At 52.0% G+C, this 27,732-nt stretch overlaps 1 protein-coding gene across 2 annotated transcripts in view; it reads right to left on the reverse strand.

Moving 5' to 3' along the window:
* Positions 1–27,732, reverse strand: part of GRIK5 (glutamate ionotropic receptor kainate type subunit 5) — a 994,397-nt gene that overhangs the window by 518,704 nt on the left and 447,961 nt on the right. The window lies entirely within an intron of this gene.

The following is a 27,732-nucleotide window of genomic DNA, read 5'->3' on the forward strand; positions in this document are numbered from 1 at the left end:
AAGTTGGTCTCCGGCGACGTGGGACTCCTTTGTGCAACTTCGGCGAGCACCGTTTCACGCATCCTCGTAGTGCCTGTTTCTGGCACTTCTCCGGGTGCTACCTGCTTCAGTGAGGGCTCTTTGTCTTGCTCGACGCCCCCTCTCTCTTCAGGTCCAATTTGCGACCTCTTGGTCCCTCCTGGGCCCCAGCAGCGTCCAAAAACGCCAAACGCACGATTTGCGTGTAGCAAGGCTTGTTGGCGTCCTTCCGGCGGGAAAACACTTCTGCACGACTCTCCAAGGCGAGAGAGATCCGTCCACCAAAGGGGAAGTCCCTAGCCCTTTTCGTTCCTGCAGAAACCTCAGCTTCTTCTGTCCAGTCGAAGCTTCTTTGCACCCGCAGCTGGCATTTCCTGGGCATCTGCCCATCTACGACTTGCTTGTGACTTTTGGACTTGGTCCCCTTGTTCCACAGGTACCCTAGATTGGAAATCCACAGTTGTTGCATTGCTGGTTTGTGTCTTTCCTGCATTATTCCTCTAACACGACTACTTTGTCCTTAGGGGAACTTTAGTGCACTTTGCACTCACTTTTCAGGGTCTCGGGGAGGGTTATTTTTCTAACTCTCACTATTTTCTAATAGTCCCAGCGACCCTCTACAAGGTCACATAGGTTTGGGGTCCATTCGTGGTTCGCATTCCACTTCTGGAGTATATGGTTTGTGTTGCCCCTATCCCTATGTTTCCCCATTGCATCCTATTGTAACTATACATTGTTTGCACTGTTTTCTAAGACTATACTGCATATTTTTGCTATTGTGTATATATATCTTGTGTATATTTCCTATCCTCTCACTGAGGGTACACTCTAAGATACTTTGGCATATTGTCATAAAAATAAAGTACCTTTATTTTTAGTATAACTGTGTATTGTGTTTTCTTATGATATTGTGCATATGACACTAAGTGGTACTGTAGTAGCTTCACACGTCTCCTAGTTCAGCCTAAGCTGCTCTGCTAAGCTACCATTATCTATCAGCCTAAGCTGCTAGACACCCTATACACTAATAAGGGATAACTGGGCCTGGTGCAAGGTGCAAGTACCCCTTGGTACTCACTACAAGCCAGTCCAGCCTCCTACAGGGACAAACACCTGGTGCTAAAAATCTGCGCAAACGACGCAACCTAATGTACTCCGCTGCTTGTGGAACTCCGAGTAGCGCGGTGGAGTTTTTTGGGCACTTTGCGGAGCTCCAAGTAGCGCAACTCTGCGAACTCCGCCCAGGCCTAGTTGCAGTGCGCATTAGCACGTCTGGACAAGGGGGCTTAATTTATCATTTTTGCCAGGGCCGTTTTAAGTTCCCAGTCCGGCCCTGATCGCCTACTTCTGTGCACTTCTGCTTGTTTTCAGTGGCTCCGCCCTGCGGTGCCTGAAAGATGGCACTGCTTGCAACATTAATACAAGGAATTAAAGCATCTCTGCGGTGCCTTTTATCTTTAAACCCGCGGGAGCACACACTTATTTGTGGTGAGAGGGTCTGGCGTGACGCCCCAGCTCTCCTCTCATTGGACGGCCGGGAGGGGAGCCAAGCAGTGGGTGCCTGGGGGCGCCAGCCAATCACAACCGCGCCATCATCCTGCCATGATTCCCACATCAGGGCTCCGCAGCGGGGCACCTATTTTTAGACGCCGTCGCCTCGCAGTCTTCAGTGTTTAAATTTACCAAATGAATCGGATTTGTAAACACCTGCTGATTATGGGAATAAACACGAGAGGAGGGACACAGGCTGCAGGATGGGAAGGAGGGGTGCGGTACTCAGTGCGAGAGGGACTTGGGGGGTGCAGCACAGGGCGGTGTGTGTCTGTCTTGGCTTGCAGAAAGGACAAACAGTGTCCTTTCACTTCCGGTGCAGCTTGTCCCCAGGCCACCCCCACACTCTGTCTTGGCCAGGGTGCCCTGCTTCTGTTCACGCTTCCTGCCGGAGCGGAAGTGATGTCCTCTGTCCTTCCTGGGGACCTGGGAGGACTCTGTCCTGCTGGTCCAAGCATCCTCACCACGACAATCAGATCCTTGGACGTGGATGGGTGGGTGCATAGATAGCCAATGGATGGATGGATGGATCTGGGTGGATGGGTAAATGGGTGCATTGATCTGCATGAATAGATGCCTGGATGAGTGCATCTGAGGGTAATGGCAGGGCGGGCGGGTGGACGTATTGATGGATAGCTGGCGGATGGATGGGTGGCCGTGTCCCAGTAGGTGAACGGGTGGAGGCTTGACTGGGCGGATAAACAACAGGTGTTGAGTAGGTGTCTGGGTATGTTCGCCTTTGAATTTAGATGCACTTGCAGCTGTGAGACGGCATCAACCTCGTCGCCCCCACAGGAGACGGCTGCACTGTCCCGTTTGCAGCTCACACATCAGCTACGAATATTGGGGTAGAATTTACACCGCTCACATATCCAGGTCTGAATGCAAAGGGAGCCACCCTCTCAAGTCTTAGGAGACATGCAGACACTCTAGCAAACCAATCAGCACTTACAAGTGACACGCTTTTAAAAATATAGGGGAATATTTACAAGCCCCTTGTGCCACCTTGCGCTGCCATAGTGTAATTTTTTTACGTTAAGATGGCTTTTCCCCCGCGCCATTTTTACAAAGTGGCGCAATGCTTGCATTGCGCCACTTTGCAACCCTTTGTGCCACATTATACCTGCGCCAGGAATAATGTGTGTAGGTGAGTGTTCTGATGGAGGGAGGCCCGAAAAAATGGTCCAGTGAAATTTACAACATTCTACTGCGCCATTTTAATCAATGGGCCTCCTTGTGCTTTGCTGCACTAGTGTCTACGTTTTTGATGCTGGTGCAGCAAAGCGCCACAATAGAGTCAAAAATGTTGACGCTATTGTCCTAACGACTACCATGGTGCACGGTATTGTAAATATGACGCAACCATGGCATCGTTAGGTGGGGCAGGAGCAACGCAAGAAAAGTGGAACATTTGAACCGATGCACCACTGTCTTGTAAATATGCCCCATAATTCTCTCTGATGATCGTGAGAAACAGGTAAAATATAAATACAGGTCAATGAGAAAACAGATCAACCAAAAACAACCGCGAACAAGTCTTACAGAAGCAATCAGAGCAAAGAATGGAAAACTTTGTTGTTCTCTGATTGGGTTCAGCACCACATCCTGAAAAGCTATAAATGATGACTGCATATTGAACGGCACATGGGAAGGGTACATAAAGGACCTCTTCACAAGCACCATTTCCCCCTCTTTCACTATTAACACGTATGTCAACAACACCTTAGAATGACTCAGGAAGAAAGTACCACCTGGATCCAAAGCAGCAGACCTGGCACTGCTGGTGCACATATTACCAGTTGCACCCTTGAAGGGTGGCTCAGTCTTGTGGAGTAAAATCTTCTCTCCTCTAGTGAACCAAGTAATACTTAGGGGACAGGTTCCCCCGTCATGGAGGGGGTCCATAATTCATCCAATTCATGAAAAGGGCCCAAAACGTTTGCCTCAAAGCCTTACGTGATGCTGAAAGGAAGCTATCGCAAAATACTTGCTGAACAAGTTACCCATTTGTGCCAACGATGACAACTTATTGACGCTGAATCAAACATGATTCTGACCAGGATGCTGTACCATTGATAATTTCTTACCCCTTACTTTCTTGGCCAATGAAGCATCCAGAAACAACTTGTTTCTTTATGTTTCCTATAAATATTGTAGAATGGCTTTTGAGGAGGTAAATCGCAATTGTAGTCCTCTACTGAGACCGGGGCGCCCACCCAGGGATGTGCGGGCATACTGCCCGCTATCAATGCTTAATCTTGACTATAAAATATTGAGCCGCATACTGGCATCCCGCCTCCTCCCATAAACATACGCAGGGCAGGCTTCAATATGGAGTCCCCTCCTCCCACCGATAAGAACGCAGTGATTGTATCCATTGACATAGAGAAAGCATCCGATAGTCTAAAATGGGATTATCTATACCAAGTAATTGAAAAAATGGGATTGGGGGAAGGATTAATCCGGTGGACAAAGCTCTTGTACAGGGGATCCTTGGCACGGGTGAAAACGCGAGAGGGGTGTCCTCTCTCGCCTCTACTTTTCTACCGCCAATGCATAACCACTGGTTTGCAGAGCAAGACCAGAGGCGTCACACAGAGGTCTAGACCCCCAAGGCACCCGTCATAATATAGCAGTATACGTGGATTATATGCTTCTTTTCCTGAAGAGCACAGATCAGGACCTACGGGGGCAATCCTCCTCATGGAGGGACTGGGCAACATATTGCGCCTCCACATTAATCGGTAGAAATCACATGACACAACCCCACAACTTACACGGGCTCACATGGGAGGGAGCATGCATGAAATATGAAGGGGTCAAGACCTATCACAAACCCAAGGGCGTGTTGGAGGGGAACATTGGAATGGCAGTGCGGGCGCTCCGCTCTAATGTGGGGGACTGGGCATCACTCGCCTCATCTGTCATGGGAGGGATAGCGGTGGCGAAGATGGTGGATCTTCCCTGTTTATTTCTTCAACACACCCCCAGTAGTAATCCCTTGTGAAATCTTTACAGAATTAAACACCCCGATGGTGGAACTAACATGGAGAACCGGCAGATGCCGAGTAGCGATGTCCATCCTCCACAGGCCTAGCACAGATAGGGGACTTGCAGCACCTGATCTCGAGCTCTATTATCCAGCTGCCCAGATCCAATAGCTCACCCATGGTGCATGAGGGACTGAACCCAGGAGGAGAGATCCCAAGAGGTTCCCCGGATACAAAGACCTTATATCGATTATTCCTGGCACCCATGAAACCTGAAGCGGGGGGCACTGGAGAACAAAAGACAATTCGCCATGGCAGGAAATGCTGCCTACAGTGGACACACAACCTCCGGCCCTAACCACAGAGATACCAGTCCAAATGATAGTAGTTATTGATGAAACTGGCACGCTGAAGGGAGCACTACATTGGGCAGCAGATGGCATAACAAAAGTTGGCGACTTGTACAGGGATGGCAAACTGCTATCCTTTCAGGAACTGAAACATTCAATCCACCCCCGGGACAATTCCTGCTACACAGGGCAATGAGATTGGCACTCAGAGATAGATGGAGCGTAGAGATGGCAGACCCACCAGGGTAATAGCATACTATGCACCACAACGGGTAAGACAAACACCATAACAGGCATATACCAAGCGCTTAGGGCTGATATCACCACACCATTAGCAGACTTACATCAGAAGTGGGAGGATTTCTTACAACCTGTCACCGACACACAATGGACCACAATCCTGGCTAAACACCTGCACGATATCCCGCAATGCCAGGTGCAAGCTGATGAACTGTTACTCCCTACACGGAGCATACCTCACACCTGGAGAGAATATGTGAACATATGCAGCATAGGATCTGGGATGCCCTTGGTGTGGGGAGCACAGGGTCTGGGATGCCCTTTGTGTTGGGAGCACAGGGCCTGGGGAGCACAGGGTCTGGGATGTCCTTGGTGTGGGGAGCACAGGGTCTGGGATGCCCTTGGTGTTGGGAGCACAGGGTCTGGGATGCTCTTGGTGTGGGGAGCACAGGGTCTGGGATGCCCTTTGTGTTAAGAGCACAGGGCCTGGGGAGCACAGGGTCAGGATGCCCTTGGTGTGGGGAGCACAGGGTCTGGGATGCCCTTTGTGTTAGGAGCACAGGGCCTGGGGAGCACAGTGTCAGGGTGCCCTTGGTGTGGGGAGCACAGGGTCTTGGATGCCATTGGTGTTGGGAGCACAGGGCCTGGGGAGCACAGGGTCTGGGTGCCCTTGGTGTGGGGAGCACAGGTTCTGGGGTGATCTTGGTGTGGGGAGCACAGGGTCTGGGATGCCCTTGGTCTGGGGAGCACAGGGTCTGGGATGCTCTTGATGTGGGGAGCACATGGTCTGGGATGCTCTTGGTGTGGGGAGCACAGGTTCTGGGGTGCCCTTGGGGTGGGGAGCACAGGGTCTGGGATGCTCTTGGTGTGGGATGCCCTTGGTGTGGGGATCACAGGGTCTGGGATGCTCTTGTGTGGGATGCCCTTGGGGTGGGGATCACAGGGTCTGGGATGGTCTGAGATGCCCTTGGTGTGGGGATCACATGGTCTGGGATGCCCTTGGTGTGGGGAGCACAGGGCCTGGGATGCCCTTGGTGTGGGGATCACAGGGTCTAGGATGCCCTTGGTGTGGGGAGCACAGGGTCTGGGGTGCCCTTGGTGTGGGGGGCACAGGGTCTGGGGTGCCCTTGGGGTGGGGAGCACAGTGCAGACATGCCCCACATGGTCTTGGGCTGCTCAGCACTGCAGGAACACGGGAGGTCGTGATAGCATGCATAAATTAAGTAACAGACAACACACTTCACTGCACCCCACTAGTTTGCATTTTTGGGGGGATTCCCAAGACCTAACAAACATAAAGTAACAACCAGATTTGAGGAGCTAACTCTAATTTGAGCAAAACGAGAAATCACTAATAGGTGGAAAGACACCACGAGCCCCCAAATCCACAAGTGGAAAGAAACGCTTATTGCACGGGTGGGGTATGAGGGTCAGTACTGTCCCTTGAGGCACGGAGGGGTCGCAGCACTCTGGATAGGCAAGAGCTCGGGTATGGGGGCTCAGTACTGCCCCTTGAGGCGCGGCGGGGTCGCAGCACTCTGGATAGGCTAGAGCTCGGGTATGGGGGCTCAGTACTACCCCTTGTGGCGCGGAGGGGTCGCAGCACTCTGGATAGGCTAGAGCTCGGGTATGGGGGCTCAGTACTGCCCTTTGTGGCGCGAAGGGGTCGCAGCACTCTGGATAGGCTAGAGCTCGGGTATGGGGGCTCAGTACTGCCCTTTGTGGCGCGGAGGGGTCGCAGCACTCTGGATAGGCTAGAGCTCGGGTATGGGGGCTCAGTACTGCCCCTTGAGGCGCGGAGGGGTCGCAGCACTCTGGATAGGCTAGAGATCGGGTATGGGGGCTCAGTACTGCCCCTTGAGGCGCGGAGGGGTCGCAGCACTCTGGATAGTCTAGAGCTCGGGTATGGGGGCTCAGTACTTCCCCTTATGGCGCGGAGGGGTCGCAGCACTCTGGATAGGCTAGAGCTCGGGTATGAGGGTCAGTACTGCCCCTTGAGGCGCGGAGGGGTCGCAGCACTCTGGATAGGCTAGAGCTCGGGCATGGGGGCTCAGTACTGCCCCTTGAGGCGCGGAGGGGTCGCAGCACTCCGGATAGGCTAGAGCTCGGGCATGGGGGCTCAGTACTGCCCCTTGAGGCGCGGAGGGGTCGCAGCACTCCGGATAGGCTAGAGGGAGGGGTCGCAGCACTCCAGAGAGGCTAGAGCTCGGGTATGGGGGCTCAGTACTGCCCCTTGAGGCGCGGAGGGGTCGCAGCACTCCGGATAGGCTAGAGCTCGGGCATGGGGGCTCAGTACTGCCCCTTGAGGCGCGGAGGGGTCGCAGCACTCCGGATAGGCTAGAGCTCGGGCATGGGGGCTCAGTACTGCCCCTTGAGGCGCGGAGGGGTCGCAGCACTCCGGATAGGCTAGAGCTCGGGCATGGGGGCTCAGTACTGCCCCTTGAGGCGCGGAGGGGTCGCAGCACTCCGGATAGGCTAGAGGGAGGGGTCGCAGCACTCCAGAGAGGCTAGAGCTCGGGTATGGGGGCTCAGTACTGCCCCTTGAGGCGCGGAGGGGTCGCAGCACTCTGGATAGTCTAGAGCTCGGGTATGGGGGCTCAGTACTGCCCCTTGAGGCACGGAGGGGTCGCAGCACTCTGGATAGGCTAGAGCTCGAGGTGTCCAACTAAACTATCTGAAGAACCAGGCACTGAACCCCTTAAGAGTCCCATCCATCTGTTCCTGACCCGGGTGAGACTCAGCAGAGGAGACTTGGTGGGGGAGAGGGGATAATACTCGACATTGGGTGCCCAGGGCCTGTAGGAGGAGTAACCCAACACACTGCAGGAGCACCTTATCACCCTGAAGGTATGAGAAAAATGATGGGTAACAGAGATGGGAGTGGGGGGGGTGACGATCAGAAGTAGCAGGCGCTATACGTGCGTTTGCATCGAATGGACCATTATGACCAATATCCGCACCATTGTATTACACGCGGACAACGCACAATACATTCTCCAACCTGTAATTAACCGGTGGTTATACTATTGTGAATTAATATCCGTCCTTATTCGAAATGCATTGCATGATGTTTTTTAAAACAATAAAAAACTTTTTTTTTTTAAGTGTATAGGCTGTTCATTGTTCCACCTTACAATTGTCCGCACAAAGGAACGCAGCTGAGGATGAAGTCTGCCAGGTAACAACAAAGTCTCCCCTAGAAGTGCACTGAAACCGGTGTGAAACAAGAGTGTGTGCTGGTCCTTCTGTGCTCCCCAGGACATCTTGGATCTTCTGAATCACTTGAATTGTCCAGAAAGGCTTCCTCCTGAATTAGGCAACCAGACCCTCAGTCATTTGGCCTGTGCTGATCTCTTGGTGGTCTTTTGGCAAACTCCTTCTTGATTACAAAGAGAGTTAAGTTACCAAACTTGCACAAGTTTAACATTGGCTATGGATTGGAAGTAAATTCCCTAAAAACACAAAATCATGGCTTTGGGAGAAAGGGAAAGGTCTTGGATGGAAGTGAACTCATCAACGCAATGACCTAGCGCATGAATACGCCTACTTGGGAATCACCATTGATCCCAGATTACCTTGGCCAGATCACACCCACAAGATCAAGCAAACTTGCTGACCCAACCAGGTTTGCAGATGATGATGGTGGAAGAGCCACGAGCCCTGCCATCTTGACGCTGACGTTGAACGTGAAGCTCCTACCTATCCTCCTGTATGTGTCATTAGCTCGGGATCAACTCAACCCGGAGTTTGATACCAACTAGACGCAAAATTTGGGATCAGTGTTAAATCCCTGGTCCTCAACACCACAGATGAGAGGGACCCCATCTTCAATTCAACTGGAAACCACTAAACACCTTGTACGTCGCCTCCATGATCAACTACATCTATGAGAGAAGCACGGCGGGTAAGGACACCCTGAAAAAGTTAATTCGGGATGGATTCAAAGGTAATCGCATAAATAAATTAGATTTTAATCTTCTTAATATAAAGAAACATATCCAGAAACAAAATCTACCATCATTGGCTCATTGAAATCCAACCGCAAAGAGATCATAAGGTCTACCCTGTGGACTAAAAGCTGTGAAAGTGATTTACCAGCCATGTTTGACTACGAACCCCCCGACTTAACTCTAGACTCCGACTCTTTCATAAAACAGCCAAACCTCAGACTTGGAGCCTCCAAAAAGCTGAAATATCTACATTTCCTCTTACCATGTAACTCAATTCACCAGCTTGATGGTTCTTAGAACTTGTGAACAGGTGCTCTAAAAAACTGCAGACTATTCGCCTGGTGCAAACATTGACGAAGAGGGTTGCAACAGCATCTAAGTACTCCCTCTGCCAATATAGTGGTCCACCGCCGCGTTTGCATGCGGGACGAGCACAGGGTAAATCACGGCTGAGGCTACTCCGTCTCTGCCGTGATTAATCCCCTCCGACGTCCCTGGGGAGTAAGGGCCATCGGAGAAATAGCTACATGTCCACCCACCCAATTTAGATGGCTGGGCATGTGGTCATCTTTTTACTGTTCTCTACGTCCAGGTCAGAACTGGTGGCAAGAAACAGAAGAACCATTCTAATGACCCCCCCCCCCCAAGCAATGGGAGGAGCCTCGCATGGCGAGGGGAGCATTCGTTTTTTTTCTCTTAAAAAAGAAAATCCCTTTTCCGGATTTCTTTTCGAAAAGAAAAAAAAAATACTATATATATATATATATATATATATATATATATATATATATATATAAAACTCCACAAATACGTACCTTGATGATATATATCTTCATACTACGGAGAGGTGGCGTTGAGAATAGCAAATCTATACTTACCTGTTTGTAGTTACCTTCTCGATATTTTGATCCTCGATGTTTCTGACACGATATTCTGTCCACACAATATTTTTGGCTCAGATATTCTGTCAGTGATCCCTTCTGACACAGCCCTGCGGCGAACAGTAAAACGCATTGACAGGCACTGCCGTGACATGTGGATCCTGCAAATGTCTGGTAGGCGGTCACTTATAAATCTGGCGGGTGGAGTAGTTTCAGCTCGGTGGACGTAAAGTGCTGCACCAGGCCAAGGCAGAATACTCTGTCCGCCAGGAATAAAACCGGGCCTTATGTGACTACAAGTTCAGATCTCAAGTACACATTACATGCATCTGCCCCACAGCGCAAGAACTCCAGAAAAAGTATCTATCTCAATCCAATCAATTACTGATGAAACATAAGTACAGCCAACGAGCAAACCGAGGTTGTTATAATCTACAAATTACTGAGTTGACTTATCCTATCAGAGGCTTGAACAATCAACAAATCCGCCCACCATGGTGGGGTTACTCAGACCAGTCTGGGACCCCAACAATAATATATGAAGTCTTCAGTTTACAAACTGTGTTGTTTAATATCAGTGCTTAATTTGTGCCGGTGTCTGCCGGTGCCTAGCACCTCCACTTATTTGTAAACACCAGCACTTATGACAATCTCCCACATGGTGGTGCTGTTTTTTTCAGCAGAACTCCCCATGTTCAATATAATTTGAAAAATAAAAGAAGCGGGCCCAGGCCATGTTTACAGCGCTAAGTGGCTTGGAATAGTCAAAATATAATGTTTGGATTGTGTCATGGTTCGAATGTGGCCGCGCTGGTGGGGACAATGGCTGGTGCCAAAAATGTGGCCTCCTGAGAAAACACCTCAGGCCCTGGAACTTACATGATTGCAAATTAAGCACTTTTGAATATCATTTTCTTTTAAATGGTTTTACCTTTTTGAAGTTTATTTTGTGTAATTGATTTATTTAAACACAATAAATATGCCACTTACAAGTCTCTGGTGGTTTCTATGAATGAATGGATGGATTAATGGGTGGGCCGCACGTACCAGTGTTTGTGTACGTCCCACAGGAGGAGCAGAGAGTGTGGGAGGCAGCAGGGGAGGGAGAGGGGAAGTGGTGGGTGGGGAGGGTCGAGGGGTTGTTATGAATACAGACCAGAGTCGGGGAGTCAAGTTGAGGAGAGCGGAGTTGGGAAACAGTGTGAGACGAGTGGCTTCGGAGACGAGGCTCTAATCTAGCAGCTGATTAATGTATTCATAATTAGCCGAGATTGGCCGGATCCTCAGCTCTCGGAGCGCGAGGCCAGGTGCACAGAAGCCAACATGAAGGGCAGGAGGCGCTCTGCCGGCCACGGTGGGTGGAGGGAGGTCGGCACGGCCTCTGTTCTGACGCCTTCCACTCCTGGGGGCCGTGAGGATTATTTTAGGATGCTGAGAGGCTGGTCTGTAGAGCCACAGAGGTGCACGGAGGTGTCTGGTCTGTAGAGCCACAGAGGTGCACGGAGGTGTCTGGTCTCTAGAGACACAGCGGTGCACGAGGTGTCTGGTCTGTAGAGCCACAGAGGTGCACGGAGGTGTCTGGTCTGTAGAGCCACAGCGGTGCACGGAGGTGTCTGGTCTGTAGAGCCACAGCGGTGCACGGAGGTGTCTGGTCTCTAGAGACACAGCGGTGCACGAGGTGTCTGGTCTGTAGAGCCACAGAGGTGCTCGGAGGTGTCTGGTCTGTAGAGCCGCAGAGGTGCACGGAGGTGTCTGGTCTGTAGAGCCACAGAGATGCACGGAGGTGTCTGGTCTCTAGAGACACAGTGGTGCACGGAGGTGTCTGGTCTGTAGAGCCACAGAGATGCACGGAGGTGTCTGGTCTGTAGAGACACAGCGGTGCACGGAGGTGTCTGGTCTGTAGAGACACAGCGGTGCACGCAGGTGTCTGGTCTGTAGAGACACAGCGGTGCACGCAGGTGTCTGGTCTCTAGAGACACAGCGGTGCACGGAGGTGTCTGGTCTGTAGAGACACAGCGGTGCACGGAGGTGTCTGGTCTCTAGAGACACAGCGGTGCACGGAGGTGTCTGGTCTGTAGAGACACAGCGGTGCACGGAGGTGTCTGGTCTGTAGAGACACAGCGGTGCACGGAGGTGTCTGGTCTGTAGAGCCACAGAGGTGCACGGAGGTGTCTGGTATCTAGAGACACAGCGGTGCACGAGGTGTCTGGTCTGTAGAGCCACAGAGGTGCACGGAGGTGTCTGGTCTGTAGAGCCACAGCGGTGCACGGAGGTGTCTGGTCTGTAGAGCCACAGCGGTGCACGGAGGTGTCTGGTCTCTAGAGACACAGCGGTGCATGCAGGTGTCTGGTCTGTAGAGCCACAGAGATGCACGGAGGTGTCTGGTCTGTAGAGCCACAGAGGTGCACGGAGGTGTCTGGTCTGTAGAGCCGCAGAGGTGCACGGAGGTGTCTGGTCTGTAGAGCCACAGAGATGCACGGAGGTGTCTGGTCTCTAGAGACACAGCGGTGCACGGAGGTGTCTGGTCTGTAGAGCCACAGAGATGCACGGAGGTGTCTGGTCTGTAGAGACACAGCGGTGCACGGAGGTGTCTGGTCTGTAGAGACACAGCGGTGCACGCAGGTGTCTGGTCTGTAGAGACACAGCGGTGCATGCAGGTGTCTGGTCTCTAGAGACACAGCGGTGCACGGAGGTGTCTGGTCTGTAGAGCCACAGCGGTGCACGGAGGTGTCTGGTCTGTAGAGCCACAGCGGTGCACGGAGGTGTCTGGTCTCTAGAGACACAGCGGTGCACGGAGGTGTCTGGTCTGTAGAGACACAGCGGTGCACGGAGGTGTCTGGTCTGTAGAGCCACAGAGGTGAACGGAGGTGTCTGGTCTGTAGAGCCACAGAGGTGCACGGAGGTGTCTGGTTTGTAGAGCCACAGAGATGCACGGAGGTGTCTGGTCTGTAGAGCCACAGCGGTGCACGGAGGTGTCTGGTCTGTAGAGCCACAGAGGTGCACGGAGGTGTCTGGTCTGTAGAGACACAGCGGTGCACGGGGGTGTCTGGTCTGTAGAGCCACAGAGGTGCATGGAGGTGTCTGGTCTGAAGAGACACAGCGGTGCATGCAGGTGTCTGGTCTGTAGAGACACATCGGTGCACGGAGGTGTCTGGTCTGTGGAGCCAAAGAGGTGCACGGAGGTGTCTGGTCTCTAGAGACACAGCGGTGCACGGAGGTGTCTGGTCTGTAGAGCCACAGCGGTGCACGGAGGTGTCTGGTCTCTAGAGACACAGCGGTGCACGGAGGTGTCTGGTCTGTAGAGCCACAGCGGTGCACGGAGGTGTCTGGTCTCTAGAGACACAGCGGTGCACGGAGGTGTCTGGTCTGTAGAGACACAGCGGTGCATGCAGGTGTCTGGTCTGTAGAGACACAGCGGTGCACAGAGGTGTCTGGTCTGTAGAGCCACAGAGGTGCACGGAGGTGTCTGGTCTGTAGAGCCACAGCGGTGCACGGAGGTGTCTGGTCTGTAGAGCCACAGAGGTGCACGGAGGTGTCTGGTCTGTAGAGCCACAGCGGTGCACAGAGGTGTCTGGTCTGTAGAGCCACAGCGGTGCACGGAGGTGTCTGGTCTCTAGAGACACAGCGGTGCATGCAGGTGTCTGGTCTGTAGAGCCACAGAGATGCACGGAGGTGTCTGGTCTCTAGAGACACAGCGGTGCACGGAGGTGTCCGGTCTGTAGAGCCACAGAGATGCACGGAGGTGTCTGGTCTGTAGAGACACAGCGGTGCACGGAGGTGTCTGGTCTGTAGAGACACAGCGGTGCACGCAGGTGTCTGGTCTGTAGAGACACAGCGGTGCATGCAGGTGTCTGGTCTCTAGAGACACAGCGGTGCACGGAGGTGTCTGGTCTGTAGAGCCACAGCGGTGCACGGAGGTGTCTGGTCTCTAGAGACACAGCGGTGCACGGAGGTGTCTGGTCTGTAGAGCCACAGAGGTGCACGGAGGTGTCTGGTCTGTAGAGCCACAGCGGTGCACGGAGGTGTCTGGTCTGTAGAGCCACAGAGATGCACGGAGGTGTCTGGTCTGTAGAGACACAGCGGTGCACGGAGGTGTCTGGTCTGTAGAGCCACAGAGGTGCATGGAGGTGTCTGGTCTGTAGAGACACAGCGGTGCACGGAGGTGTCTGGTCTGTAGAGCCACAGAGGTGCATGGAGGTGTCTGGTCTGTAGAGACACAGCGGTGCACGGAGGTGTCTGGTCTGTAGAGCCACAGAGGTGCATGGAGGTGTCTGGTCTGTAGAGACACAGCGGTGCATGCAGGTGTCTGGTCTGTAGAGACACAGCGGTGCACGGAGGTGTCTGGTCTGTGGAGCCAAAGAGGTGCACGGAGGTGTCTGGTCTCTAGAGACACAGCGGTGCACGGAGGTGTCTGGTCTGTAGAGCCACAGCGGTGCACGGAGGTGTCTGGTCTCTAGAGACACAGCGGTGCACGAAGGTGTCTGGTCTGTAGAGCCACAGCGGTGCACGGAGGTGTCTGGTCTCTAGAGACACAGCGGTGCACGGAGGTGTCTGGTCTGTAGAGCCACAGCGGTGCACGGAGGTGTCTGGTCTCTAGAGACACAGCGGTGCACGGAGGTGTCTGGTCTGTAGAGACACAGCGGTGCATGCAGGTGTCTGGTCTGTAGAGACACAGCGGTGCACGGAGGTGTCTGGTCTGTAGAGCCACAGAGGTGCACGGAGGTGTCTGGTCTGTAGAGCCACAGCAGTGCACGGAGGTGTCTGGTCTGTAGAGCCACAGCGGTGCACGGAGGTGTCTGGTCTCTAGAGACACAGCGGTGCATGCAGGTGTCTGGTCTGTAGAGCCACAGAGATGCACGGAGGTGTCTGGTCTGTAGAGCCACAGAGGTGCACGGAGGTGTCTGGTCTGTAGAGCCGCAGAGGTGCACGGAGGTGTCTGGTCTGTAGAGCCACAGAGATGCACGGAGGTGTCTGGTCTCTAGAGACACAGCGGTGCACGGAGGTGTCTGGACTGTAGAGCCACAGAGATGCACGGAGGTGTCTGGTCTGTAGAGACACAGCGGTGCACGGAGGTGTCTGGTCTGTAGAGACACAGCGGTGCATGCAGGTGTCTGGTCTGTAGAGACACAGCGGTGCATGCAGGTGTCTGGTCTGTAGAGACACAGCGGTGCACGGAGGTGTCTGGTCTGTAGAGCCACAGCGGTGCACGGAGGTGTCTAGTCTCTAGAGACACAGCGGTGCACGGAGGTGTCTGGTCTGTAGAGACACAGCGGTGCACGGAGGTGTCTGGTCTGTAGAGCCACAGAGGTGCACAGAGGTGTCTGGTCTGTAGAGCCACAGAGGTGCACGGAGGTGTCTGGTCTGTAGAGCCACAGAGATGCACGGAGGTGTCTGGTCTCTAGAGACACAGCGGTGCACGGAGGTGTCTGGTCTGTAGAGCCACAGAGGTGCATGGAGGTGTCTGGTCTGTAGAGACACAGCGGTGCATGCAGGTGTCTGGTCTGTAGAGACACAGCGGTGCACGGAGGTGTCTGGTCTGTGGAGCCAAAGAGGTGCACGGAGGTGTCTGGTCTCTAGAGACACAGCGGTGCACGGAGGTGTCTGGTCTGTAGAGCCACAGCGGTGCACGGAGGTGGCTGGTCTCTAGAGACACAGCGGTGCACGGAGGTGTCTGGTCTGTAGAGCCACAGCGGTGCACGGAGGTGTCTGGTCTCTAGACACACAGCGGTGCACGGAGGTGTCTGGTCTGTAGAGACACAGCGGTGCATGCAGGTGTCTGGTCTGTAGAGACACAGCGGTGCACGGAGGTGTCTGGTCTGTAGAGCCACAGCGGTGCACGGAGGTGTCTGGTCTCTAGAGACACAGCGGTGCACGGAGGTGTCTGGTCTGTAGAGCCACAGCGGTGCACGGAGGTGTCTGGTCTCTAGAGACACAGCGGTGCACGGAGGTGTCTGGTCTGTAGAGCCACAGAGGTGCACGGAGGTGCCTGGTCTCTAGAGACACAGCGGTGCACGGAGGTGTCTGGTCTCTAGAGACACAGCGGTGCACGGAGGTGTCTGGTCTGTAGAGCCACAGAGGTGCACGGAGGTGTCTGGTCTGTAGAGCCACAGAGGTGCACCGAGGTGTCTGGTCTGTAGAGCCACAGAGGTGCACCGAGGTGTCTGGTCTGTAGAGCCACAGCGGTGCATGGAGCTTGTGCGATGGAGGTGGCTGGTCTGTGGATCCAGCAGTGGTGCATAGAGCTTGTGGGACGGAGATGGCTGGTCTGTGGATCCAGCAGCGGTGCATAGAGCTTGTGGGACGGAGATGGCTGGTCTGTGGATCCAGCAGTGGTGCATAGAGCTTGTGGGACGGAGATGGCTGGTCTGTGGATCCAGCAGTGGTGCATAGAGCTTGTGCGATGGAGGTGACTGGTCTGTATATCTGGCAGCGGTGCACAGAGTTTGTGCTATGGAAGTGGTTGCTCTGTAGATCTGGCAGCGGTGCATAGAGCTTGTGCGATGGAGGTGGTTGGTCTGTGGATCCAGCAGTGGTGCATAGAGCTTGTGGGACGGAGATGGCTGGTCTGTGGATCCAGCAGTGGTGCATAGAGCTTGTGGGACGGAGATGGCTGGTCTGTGGATCCAACAGTGGTGCATAGAGCTTGTGGGACGGAGATGGCTGGTCTGTGGATCCAGCAGTGGTGCATAGAGCTTGAGCGATGGAGGTGGTTGGTCTGTAAATCTGGCAGCGGTGCACAGAGTTTGTGCTATGGAAGTGGTTGGTCTGTAGATCTGGCAGCGGTGCATAGAGCTTGTGCGATGGAGGTGACTGGTCTGTAGTGCCAGCAGTGGTGCATAGAGCTTGTGCGATGGAGGTGACTGGTCTGTATATCTGGCAGCGGCGCACAGAGTTTGTGCTATGGAAGTGGTTGGTCTGTAGATCTGGCAGCGGTGCATAGAGCTTGTGCGATGGAGTTGGTTGGTCTGTGGATCCAACAGTGGTGCATAGAGCTTGTGGGACGGAGATGGCTGGTCTGTGGATCCAGCAGCGGTGCATAGAGCTTGTGCGATGGAGGTGGTTGGTCTGTGGATCCAGCAGTGGTGCATAGAGCTTGTGGGACGGAGATGGCTGGTCTGTGGATCCAGCAGTGGTGCATAGAGCTTGTGCGATGGAGGTGACTGGTCTGTAGGGCCAGCAGTGGTGCATAGAGCTTGTGCGATGGAGGTGACTGGTCTGTGGATCCAGCAGTGGTGCATAGAGCTTGTGCGATGGAGGTGACTGGTCTGTATATCTGGCAGCGGTGTACAGAGTTTGTGCTATGGAAGTGGTTGGTCTGTAGATCTGGCAGCGGTGCATAGAGCTTGTGCGATGGAGGTGGTTGGTCTGTGGATCCAGCAGTGGTGCATAGAGCTTGTGGGACGGAGATGGCTGGTCTGTGGATCCAGCAGTGGTGCATAGAGCATGTGCGATGGAGGTGACTGGTCTGTAGGGCCAGCAGTGGTGCATAGAGCTTGTGCGATGGAGGTGACTGGTCTGTAGGGCAGCAGTGGTGCATAGAGCTTGTGCGATGGAGGTGACTGGTCTGTATATCTGCCAGCGGTGCACAGAGTTTGTGCTATGGAAGTGGTTGGTCTGTAGATCTGGCAGCGGTGCATAGAGCTTGTGCGATGGAGGTGGTTGGTCTGTGGATCCAGCATTGGTGCATAGAGCTTGTGGGACGGAGATGGCTGGTCTGTGGATCCAGCAGTGGTGCATAGAGCTTGAGCGATGGAGGTGGTTGGTCTGTAAATCTGGCAGCGGTGCACAGAGTTTGTGCTATGGAAGTGGTTGGTCTGTAGATCTGGCAGCGGTGCATAGAGCTTGTGCGATGGAGGTGACTGGTCTGTAGGGCAGCAGTGGTGCATAGAGCTTGTGCGATGGAGGTGACTGGTCTGTATATCTGCCAGCGGTGCACAGAGTTTGTGCTATGGAAGTGGTTGGTCTGTAGATCTGGCAGCGGTGCATAGAGCTTGTGCGATGGAGGTGGTTGGTATTTGAAGCGAGCAGCTGCATGAGTGGGGTGGCATGGTTGGTGAGGCTAGTGTCTAGGGCTAGCTCTTGTGTGGCCTCAGTGCCTGGTCTGTAGAGCTGCTGCCTGGATGAGGAGGCCTGGTGCATAGAGCTACACCATCTATGGTTAGGGTGGCTGGTGTGTATGGTTCGCATCTACTTGGTTGGGGAGGCTGCTGCCTGGAGCTATCTCTTGTGTGGTTGGGCTGCCTGGTCTGTGGAGCTAGTGGCTGAGTGCTTGGTCAGCCTGATCCGTGGACTGGGCTCTTGCATGGTTTGTAAGTTTGGTCCTAGTGCGGGATCTTTTGTGGTTGGGGAGGTGGAGTTGTAGGGGAGGTTTTGTGTGTCTTAGGAACAAAAGTTGTGCACATGGGGAGGCTGGTCTGTGAAGGAGGCTGGTCCATAGAGTAGGTTTTTGTGTCCTGGGAGCCAGGTCCGAAGAGAGTTTTGTGGTGGCTGTTTAGACAGTGCACACTCGTATTTAGTGAGCCGTGGGGTGTGGTTGTGGAGGCTGCTACATAGAGCAGGGACTTATGTGGCTGGTAAGCCAGGGCCATTGAGCAGACTGGTTTCTCTGAGGAGGCAGATCTGCAGAATTACCTCGTGTATATCTGCACTCGCATGTGGCTTGGGGGAAGGGAGGTCCAAAGGGCCAGCCCTAGTGTGGTTGATGAAGCTGGTCTGTTGAGCAGGCTCGTGGGTGGTTGATGAAACCGGTCTGTTGAGCAGGCTCTTGGGTGGTTGAGGAGGTTGGTCTGTTGAGCGGCCCTTGGGCGGTTGAGAAGGTTGGTCTGCTGAGCGGCTCTTGGGCTGTTGAGAAGGTTGATCCGTGGAGCATGCTCTTGGGTGGTTGGTCTGTTGAGCACTCTCTTGAGTGGTTGAGGAGGCTGGTCTGTTGAGCAGGCTCTTGGGCGGCTGAGGAAGCTCTTGGACAGTTGAGGAGATTGGTCTGTTGGGCAGGCTCTTGGGTGGTGAAGGAGGTTGGTCTGTTGAGCAGGTTCTTGGGTGGTTGAGGAGACTGGTCCGTGGAGCAGGCTCTTGGGTGGTTGGTCTGTTGAGCACTCTCTTGAGTGGTTGAGGAGGCTGGTCTGTTGAGCAGGCTCTTGGGCGGTTGAGGAGGGTGGTCTTTTGAGCAAGCTCTTGGACAGTTTAGGAGATTGGTCTGTTGGGCAGGCTCTTGGATGGTGGAGGAGGTTGGTCTGTTGAGCAGGTTCTTGGGCAGGTAAAGAGGCTGGTCCGTAGAGCAAGCTCTTGGGTGGTTGGTCTGTTGAGCACTCTCTTGAGTGGTTGAGGAGGTTATTCTGTTAAGCAGGCTCTTGAGTGGTTGAGGACGGTATTCTGTTGAGCAGGCTCTTGAGTGATTGAGGAGGCTGGTCCGTAAGGCAGGCTCTTGGGTGGTTGGGAGGCTGATCTGTTGAGCAGGATCTTGAGTGGTTGAGGAGGCTGGCCCGTGGAGCAGACTCTTGAGTGGTTGAGGATGTTATTCTGTTGAGCAGGTTCTTGAGTGGTTGAGGAGGTTATTCTGTTGAGCAGGCTCTAGGGTGGTTTAGGAGGTTGGTCTTTTGAGCAGGTTCTTGGGTGGTTGCGGAGGCTGGTCTTTTGAGCAAGCCCTTGGACAGTTTAGAAGATTGGTCTGTTGGGCAGGCTCTTGGATGGTGGAGGAGGTTGGTCTGTTGAGCAGGTTCTTGGGCAGGTAAGGAGGCTGGTCCGTGGCGCAAGCTCTTGGGTGGTTGGTCTGTTGAGCACTCTCTTGAGTGGTTGAGGAGGTTATTCTGTTAAGCAGGCTCTTGAGTGGTTGAGGACGGTATTCTGTTGATCAGGCTCTTGAGTGGTTGAGGAGGCTGGTCCGTAAGGCAGGCTCTTGGGTGGTTGGGAGGCTGATCTGTTGAGCTTGATCTTGAGTGGTTGAGGAAGCTGGTCCGTGGAGCAGGCTCTTGAGTGGTTGAGGACGTTATTCTGTTGAGCAGGCTCTTGAGTGGTTGAGGAGGTAATTCTGTTGAGCAGGCTCTAGGGTGGTTTAGGAGGTTGGTCTTTTGAGCAGGTTCTTGGGTGGTTGCGGAGGCTGGTCTTTTGAGCAAGCTCTTGGACAGTTTAGAAGATTGGTCTGTTGGGCAGGCTCTTGGATGGTGGAGGAGGTTGGTCTGTTGAGCAGGTTCTTGGGCAGGTAAGGAGGCTGGTCCGTGGAGCAAGCTCTTGGGTGGTTGGTCTGTTGAGCACACTCTTGAGTGGTTGAGGAGGTTATTCTGTTAAGCAGGCTCTTGAGTGGTTGAGGACGGTATTCTGTTGATCAGGCTCTTGAGTGGTTGAGGAGGCTGGTCCGTAAGGCAGGCTCTTGGGTGGTTGGGAGGCTGATCTGTTGAGCAGGATCTTGAGTGGTTGAGGAGGCTGGTCCGTGGAGCAGGCACTTGGGTGGTTGAGGAGGTTATTCTGTTGAGCAGGCTCTTGAGTGGTTGAGGAGGTTATTCTGTGGAGCAGGCTCTAGGGTGGTTGAGGAGGTTGGTCTGTTGAGCAGGCTCTTGGGTGGTTGGGGAGGCTGGCTTGCTGAGAAGGCTCATATGTGGCTGGGGGGATGTTACACAAAGCCATCTCTTGGTTGGTAGGGAGGCTGATTTGTTGAAAAGGCTCTTGTGGTCAGGGAGCCCCTAGGTGGTTGGGGTGGCTGGTTTGTTGACACGGCCCTTGTGTGGTTGGGGTGGCTGGTTCGCAGTTCAGGCTGGCATGTGGTTGTTGAGGCAGGTCCTTCACAAGGTGCTCCCTTTCAGTGCCCCTCGGTGGATTATCACAGAGACGGATACACTATCAGGCAGCACCCTCACTACAACTGCTCCCACTTATGATTGATTAGTGCATTTCATCAGCTGTGCGAAAATTGTGGGGTGTGCAAAATGTACGTAATTGACATTTGTGTATTTATGGTAAATTTGGAAAAATTACACCAAATTATGGATAATTATGTGAAATGCAAAACTAACATTAGGTGCTATATTATAAGGAAAAATGCATTCTCACATCCATTTTGGACGTGAGGACGGATTCCATGCTAAAAAACACAAAAAGGATGCATTCCACGCTAAAAAAACAAACTAAAAAACATAAGCACCGCAAACTACGGCCATCCGAGTAGGGATTGCTTGCATAGTACACATGCTCTAAAGTTTTGACACAAATGTGCGTAATTACGCGCAGTGGTGTAATAGCGTAAATTGGGAAAATATCAAGATTATGCACGATTACAAAACATAATTGAAATTTAGCCAAGACCTAGCAGAGACCACATCACGCCAATTCCCTCTCAACAAACATTTGCAAAACCAATGGTTCTGCTTGATTTTTTTACACTCTTGTTGAACTTTATTACACAAGCTTGAAAACAGGGCCACACTTACATGCACACACAGGTGGCTTACTTTGAATAGTTTTTGTAATAAACTTTTCTAAACCCTATTAATGATGATCACCTATTAATCCACATTCTTGTGCATACGTGGGCGGCCATCTTTGAAGGATTTTTATTATATTGTAATAAAACTTATGAACAGATGGAGGTTCTTGCTTGTGGCCTTTGCTGAATGATTTGCTATAAAGTAAAATAAAAAAAATCAAAGATGGCCACCCAAGTGTGCATGCGTGCACATGCAATTTTATGGAAGTTTGAGAATGTTTGAATTGTTTTAATTGCCAATGTATGATGAGTGGCCTCATACGCACATGTGAGCTGTCTGTCACTAGCAGTGCCCATGTAGGATGCAGCATACTGCAAAGGACAGCTACGAATCAGCAGGCACTGTCTGGTGAGCTGCTGGACCCTTGCAAAATTCAATAAATAGACATAATAAATAAAAACCAAAAATAACACATTTCCCCAACACTCTTGAGCACTGCCGTTGATTACTTTTTAGGCAGCAGCCTAAGGACATTGTGGGGACTTTCAGAAAGGTGGCCTTGGAATGCATTCTGCCTGTTGATTACCACTGGCTTTGTGGTTTGTAACTCACATTTTCTGGCTTTCTGTTTGCTGGCTTTATTTGCTTTAGGCTGTCCAGTGTGAGTTTGTCCCTCCCGTTGCCTCATACATGTTTACTGTATTCTTCCACAAACTTGCTTTCTGTAAACAGGCCTTTAAATCCTATTCGTATCTTGTCACATTTGCTGTGCATTCAAGAGGCCAAATGTCAAGCTCTGTCTTTGGGGGAGCGTGGTGTTTTCTTTTGTGATTTCAAAGTGAGAGGTTTATAGGAAAGAGGAATGCAGATTACTCTTCCCACTGAGCAGGCTCGTGCTGTGCTCCATTTACAAGCCCATAACATAACCCTTAAATAGCACACCATGTAACACGCGGATGACAGATGTTTGTTTTAGCTAGATAGGTAAGTGGGGTACTGCTTTTAACACAGATCCTTTTGTTACTTGCAGTTCATAAATTGTAAACCTTCTAATATAGTGCAGTGAGCCATGAAGAACATGTGACTTCTAAACCTTGTAACCCTCACTGTTCTATGCAACAAAATCTTGTACATTGATTTACATAATTACATGATTTATTGTCAATCTATAAGATGTACATTATATAAAGCGCTCTGACACCATGCACTGGTATGAGCAGCACTAAAAAAGAAATAAAATAGTGGGTTTTACATTATTTGTGCAGATACTGGGACAGACCAACACATTTAAAATTGGTCTTATAAACATGCATGCATTTCTCTCATAAACAGGGACTGAACAAAGTCAAAAGCATGTCCCTCTTAAGCACCTGATGTGATAATCAGTGAGGATTTCTCCCCACCCTTTCTATTTGCATCTAAGTGTGAGCCTGCACACACTCAGCCAGGATCAGATTGAAACAAACGGAGGCCTGGTGGCCCTTTAACTTCACTCTTCATCCTTGGCCCAGCTGGAGATGAAAATATTTTTTTTACACCAGGACAGGTTTAGCACATGCAAAAAAAAAGGCACAGTTGTTCTTCACAAACAACAACCAATCACTGCCCTTCTAAGCACCTCAAACCACCTCTCCCTTCCCTATCCTTTGAACACACACTTTTATTTTCAAACAGCAAGTGCAGTGACACCAGGACACTAGGAACTCACGGAAGCATTAAACATACTATAAGGCTTCAGTTTACATTTTAAGCAGAAAAAAAGAACACAGTTCCTTTCCTTGCACTAGGAGATACCACTCACTGCCTACACCAGAACAAACGCTTGGACCCTAGCTCCATGTTAAAATATAAAGTATGGCTATTGTTTACAGACACCACAACTTATCACCCTGCTTTGAGGCACACACGCCAACAACACAACTCCTTCTTTATTGGTCATACAGAACTACATTTACCAGACCGGACATTGCACTTGTGCAGCAGGTACAGTGGCACCGTCCCCAACATAAAGAACATAAACCACAATTTCATTCCACTCATCTACATATTTCTCTTGTGTGGGTGAGTAGGTTTGTTTGTAGAGTGGATTTTTGTATGGTTGTGGGCGTGGCCTATTGAGAGGGCTTGTGTGTAGTTGGGGAGGTTGGTGAATAGAGAGGGCTTGTTTGGATGATAGAACCTGGTTAGCAGCACCTGTTCTTGTGTGTTTGACGATGTTGGTAGAAGGCACTTGCGTGCTTGACGAGGTGGGTCTGTGCTTGACGAGGTGGGTCTGCTGAGAAGGTTCTTGCATGGTTGATGAAGTTGGTCTGTGGTTGAAGAGGTGGGTCTGCCGAGAAAGCTCTTGTGTGGTTGACAAGGTTGGTCTGTTAATAAGATTATTGTGTGGTTGACAAGGTTGGTCTGTTGAGAAGGCTCTTGTATGGTTGACGAGGTGGGTCTGCTAGGAAGGCTCTTGCATGGTTGACGAGGTTGGTCTGTTGAGAAGTCTCTTGTCTTGAGTGTGGTTGACAAGGTTGGTCTGTTAAGTAGGCTCTTGTGTGGTTGACGAGGTTGGTCTGTTAAGAAGGCCCTTGTATGGTTGACGAGGTTGGTCTGTTGAGAAGGCTCTTGTGTGGTTGACAAGGTTGTTCTGTTGAGAAGGCTCTTGTGTGGTTGACTAAGTTAGTTTGTGGAGTGGGTTCTTATGTGGTTGTGGAGAATGGATTGTTGAGAGGGCTTGTGTGTGGTAGTGGAGGTTGATATGTAGAGTTGCCACCTTCCACTGAAAAGTCTAGTGGTTGGCTGTGTCAGGGTGTCCACAAGGCACATCTTGCAGTGCGTGAGAGGTGTGGTTGCCAAGACCTCTGATGAGCCTCCTGAGTTGGGTGGGTTGCTTCCTTGGTTTGGAGGCAGTGCAGGTCTTCAAATAAGGGGGGTTGAGTATTGTGACATCACCATGACATAAGTGACGTGCAATGTAGCATGAGTGGTTACACCAGGAAGTCCTTTCAAAGAGCAGATGGCGAGGGTATACCTCAGTCCTTTTCCTGACCTGTATCCCACGTCTTTAGGGGAGTGTACCCCCAGCTCGGGGGTGTAAATACAAACCAATTACTGGGCATATTAATATATTATCCTCTTTCCGTCATAGATTGTGCCGTATTCTGGAGAATGTTAATTGCATTTGCCGACGTCATCAGTGACGTCATATTTGATGTGATCAGCTCCGGAATTAGTTTGTGTTGCATCTTAGGCCCATATTTATACTTTTTGACGCTAAACTGCGCTAACGCAGTTTAGCGTCAAAAAATTTAGCGCCGTCTAACGCCATTCTGAAGCGCCATGCGGGCGCCGTATTTATGGAATGGCGTTAGCCGGCGCTAGCAGACCGGCGCTGCCTGGTGTGCGTGGAAAAAAACCACGTAGACCAGGCAGCGCCGGCGTAGGGGGAAAATGGCGTTAGGGCGTCTTAAAATGGGGCAAGTCAGGTTGAGGCAAAAAAATCGCCTCAACCCGATTTGCGCCATTATTTTCGACGCCCAGACGCCATTTAAATGACTCCTGTCTTAGTAAAGACAGGAGTCATGCCCCCTTGCCCAATGGCCATGCCCAGGGGACTTATGTCCCCTGGGCATGGTCATTGGGCATAGTGGCATGTAGGGGGGCACAAATAAGGCCCCCCTATGCCACCCAAAAAAAATTAACAAATATAAAAAATTATACTTACCTGAACTTACCTGAATGTCCCTGGGGTGGGTCCCTCCATCCTTGGGTGTCCTCCTGGGGTGGGCAGGGGTGGCAGGGGGGGTCCCTGGGGGCAGGGGAGGGCACCTGTGGGCTCATTTTGAGCCCACAGGCCCCTTAACGCCTACCCTGACCCAGGCGTTAAATAGTGACGCAAATGCGGGGTTTTTTGACCCGCCACCTCCCGGGCGTGACTTTTGCCCGGGAGTATAAATACGACGCAATTGCGTCGCCGTCATTTTTTTAGACGGGAACGCCTTCCTTGCCTCTCATTAACGCAAGGAAAGCGTTCACGCAAAAAAATGACGCTATTTGCCCAAACTTTGGCGCTAGACGCGTCTAACGCCAAAGTATAAATATGGCGTTAGTTTTGCGCCGAATTTGCGTCGAAAAAAACGACGCTAATTCGGCGCAAACGGAGTATAAATACGGGCCTTAGTTTCTCTATATTCTGGCGATGTTAAGAGTCGCTACAAAAAACCGTAAAATGTACCCCACAGTGTTTCAACGTGCAGCATTTTATTTCATATAAGGTACTTTATAAAACCGCACAACATATATTGTATGCCGTTGGGCGGGAATGAATGCAGCGCAATAAATGTGACGGATAGTTCCAAGAGGCCGGAGACGTTTCTCTTCTCGCTGCATGGACCAGTCTGGCAGGGGCGATGAATGGGCCAGCCGAGATTGCAACACGGCATCCATTTCAGCGCTCGGCGCTGCGAGCGCAGGCGGCGCTGCCGACGGGGCGCATTCATTATTGATATGTCTGTCGATGAACTGAAAAACTCACCTCGAAATAACCGGAAGACAACACACAAAGTTTTATAAAAGTCCTAAATGTGCAAATAAATAATGCCTAAACGACTCCTTAATGTGTAAATAAATAATGCGTCACCGTGGGTGGAATAAAATATACATGTCTGGAAATAAACATATTTCAGTACTGTACTTACGGACCCTCCCCCCCCCTCCCAAACGCTCGCCCTTACACTATTCAATACTTAAACCGTGATCACCTTAAATGACATATGTGAGCCTTCCCAGGGGACGTGTCACTGAAGTGCCTGTGGAGTGCCTGTGGAGTGCCTGTGGAGTGCCTATGGAGTGCCTGTGGGGTGCCTGTGGAGTGCCTGTGGAGTGCCTGTGGAGTGCCTGTGGAGTGCCTGTGGAGTGCCTATGGAGTGCCTGTGGAGTGCCTGTGGAGTGCCTATGGAGTGCCTGTGGAGTGCCTATGGAGGGCCTGTGGAGTGCCTATGGAGTGCCTGTGGAGTGCCTGTGGAGTGCCTGTGGTGACGTCGGCAGCAGCCACTCAGCCTGACCTCTGTGATGAGTCGCAGACATTTGTAAATGTATTTACACACTTTTCAGTACCCCCGCCCTGAAATCTCTGCCCACCAATCAAAACCCCTTATTCTGGCGAGAGAGCCCTATGTGAGGCATCAGTGGGTTCTGGCGCCCTCTTGCGGTGACGCCCCACGGCAGCTTCCGAATATTGCTTAACTCAGTACTGCCCTGTGCGGCAGAAAGTGGGGTTAGGGGACCAGTCAGCCCCAGAAGATGTAAATGACAGAGGAACTATTTGAAAGCAAAGCAAACAATGACCAAGCCAATAGGTCTGTTTCTTTTAGAAGTATAACCCGTTCTTCATTGATTAGTGAACTTTTATGCGTAGCTGTGTTAATGGTGAGCACAAGAAGGAGGCAGCGGTTTGATGAATGGATGGATGAGTGAGTACCTGGGTTTGTAAATGAGAAGGTGAATAAATAGGTGCATGGGGGTGAGTACATAAGCACATGGATAGATGGAGGAATGGTTGAATGCTTGGATAGACTGATTGATGAAAGGTGCCATATTTGGCAGATAAATTAGGTCACGGCGGTGCGTGGGGGCTGCAGCGGTGTGTGATGGGGTGTACCAGTTAAGGGGCAGTCAGGGTGGGAGGGACAGGGTGTGGGAGTGGGAGCTGTGTGTAGGACAGATGCAGTGTGTACAGGGCACTGGGACAGTGTGAGGGAGTGGGAGCTGTGTGTGGGACAGATGCAGTGTGTACAGGGCACTGGGACAGTGTCAGGGAGTGGGAGCTGTGTGTGGGACAGATGCAGTGTGCACAGGCACTGGGACAGTGTGAGGGAGTGGGAGCTGTGTGTAGGACAGATGCAGTGTGTACAGGGCACTGGGACAGTGTGAGGGAGTGGGAGCTGTGTGTGGGACAGATGCAGTGTGTACAGGGCACTGGGACAGTGTCAGGGAGTGGGAGCTGTGTGTGGGACAGATGCAGTGTGCACAGGCACTGGGACAGTGTGTGGGAGTGGGAGCTGTGTGTAGGACAGATGCAGTGTGCACAGGCACTGGGACAGTGTATGGGAGTGGGTGCTGCCTGTAGGACAGATGCAGTGTGTACAGGGCACTGGGACAGTGTGAGGGAGTGGGAGCTGTTTGTAGGACAGATGCAGTGTGTACAGGGCACTGGGACAGTGTGAGGGAGTGGGAGCTGTGTGTGGGACATATGCAGTGTGCACAGGCACTGGGACAGTGTGTGGGAGTGGAAGCTGTGTGTAGGAAGGATGCAATGTGCACAGGGCACTGGGAGAGTGTATGAAGTATGAGCT

This window comes from Pleurodeles waltl, chromosome 7 (assembly GCF_031143425.1).
Source record: "Pleurodeles waltl isolate 20211129_DDA chromosome 7, aPleWal1.hap1.20221129, whole genome shotgun sequence".
NCBI classification, from domain to species: Eukaryota; Metazoa; Chordata; class Amphibia; order Caudata; family Salamandridae; genus Pleurodeles; species Pleurodeles waltl.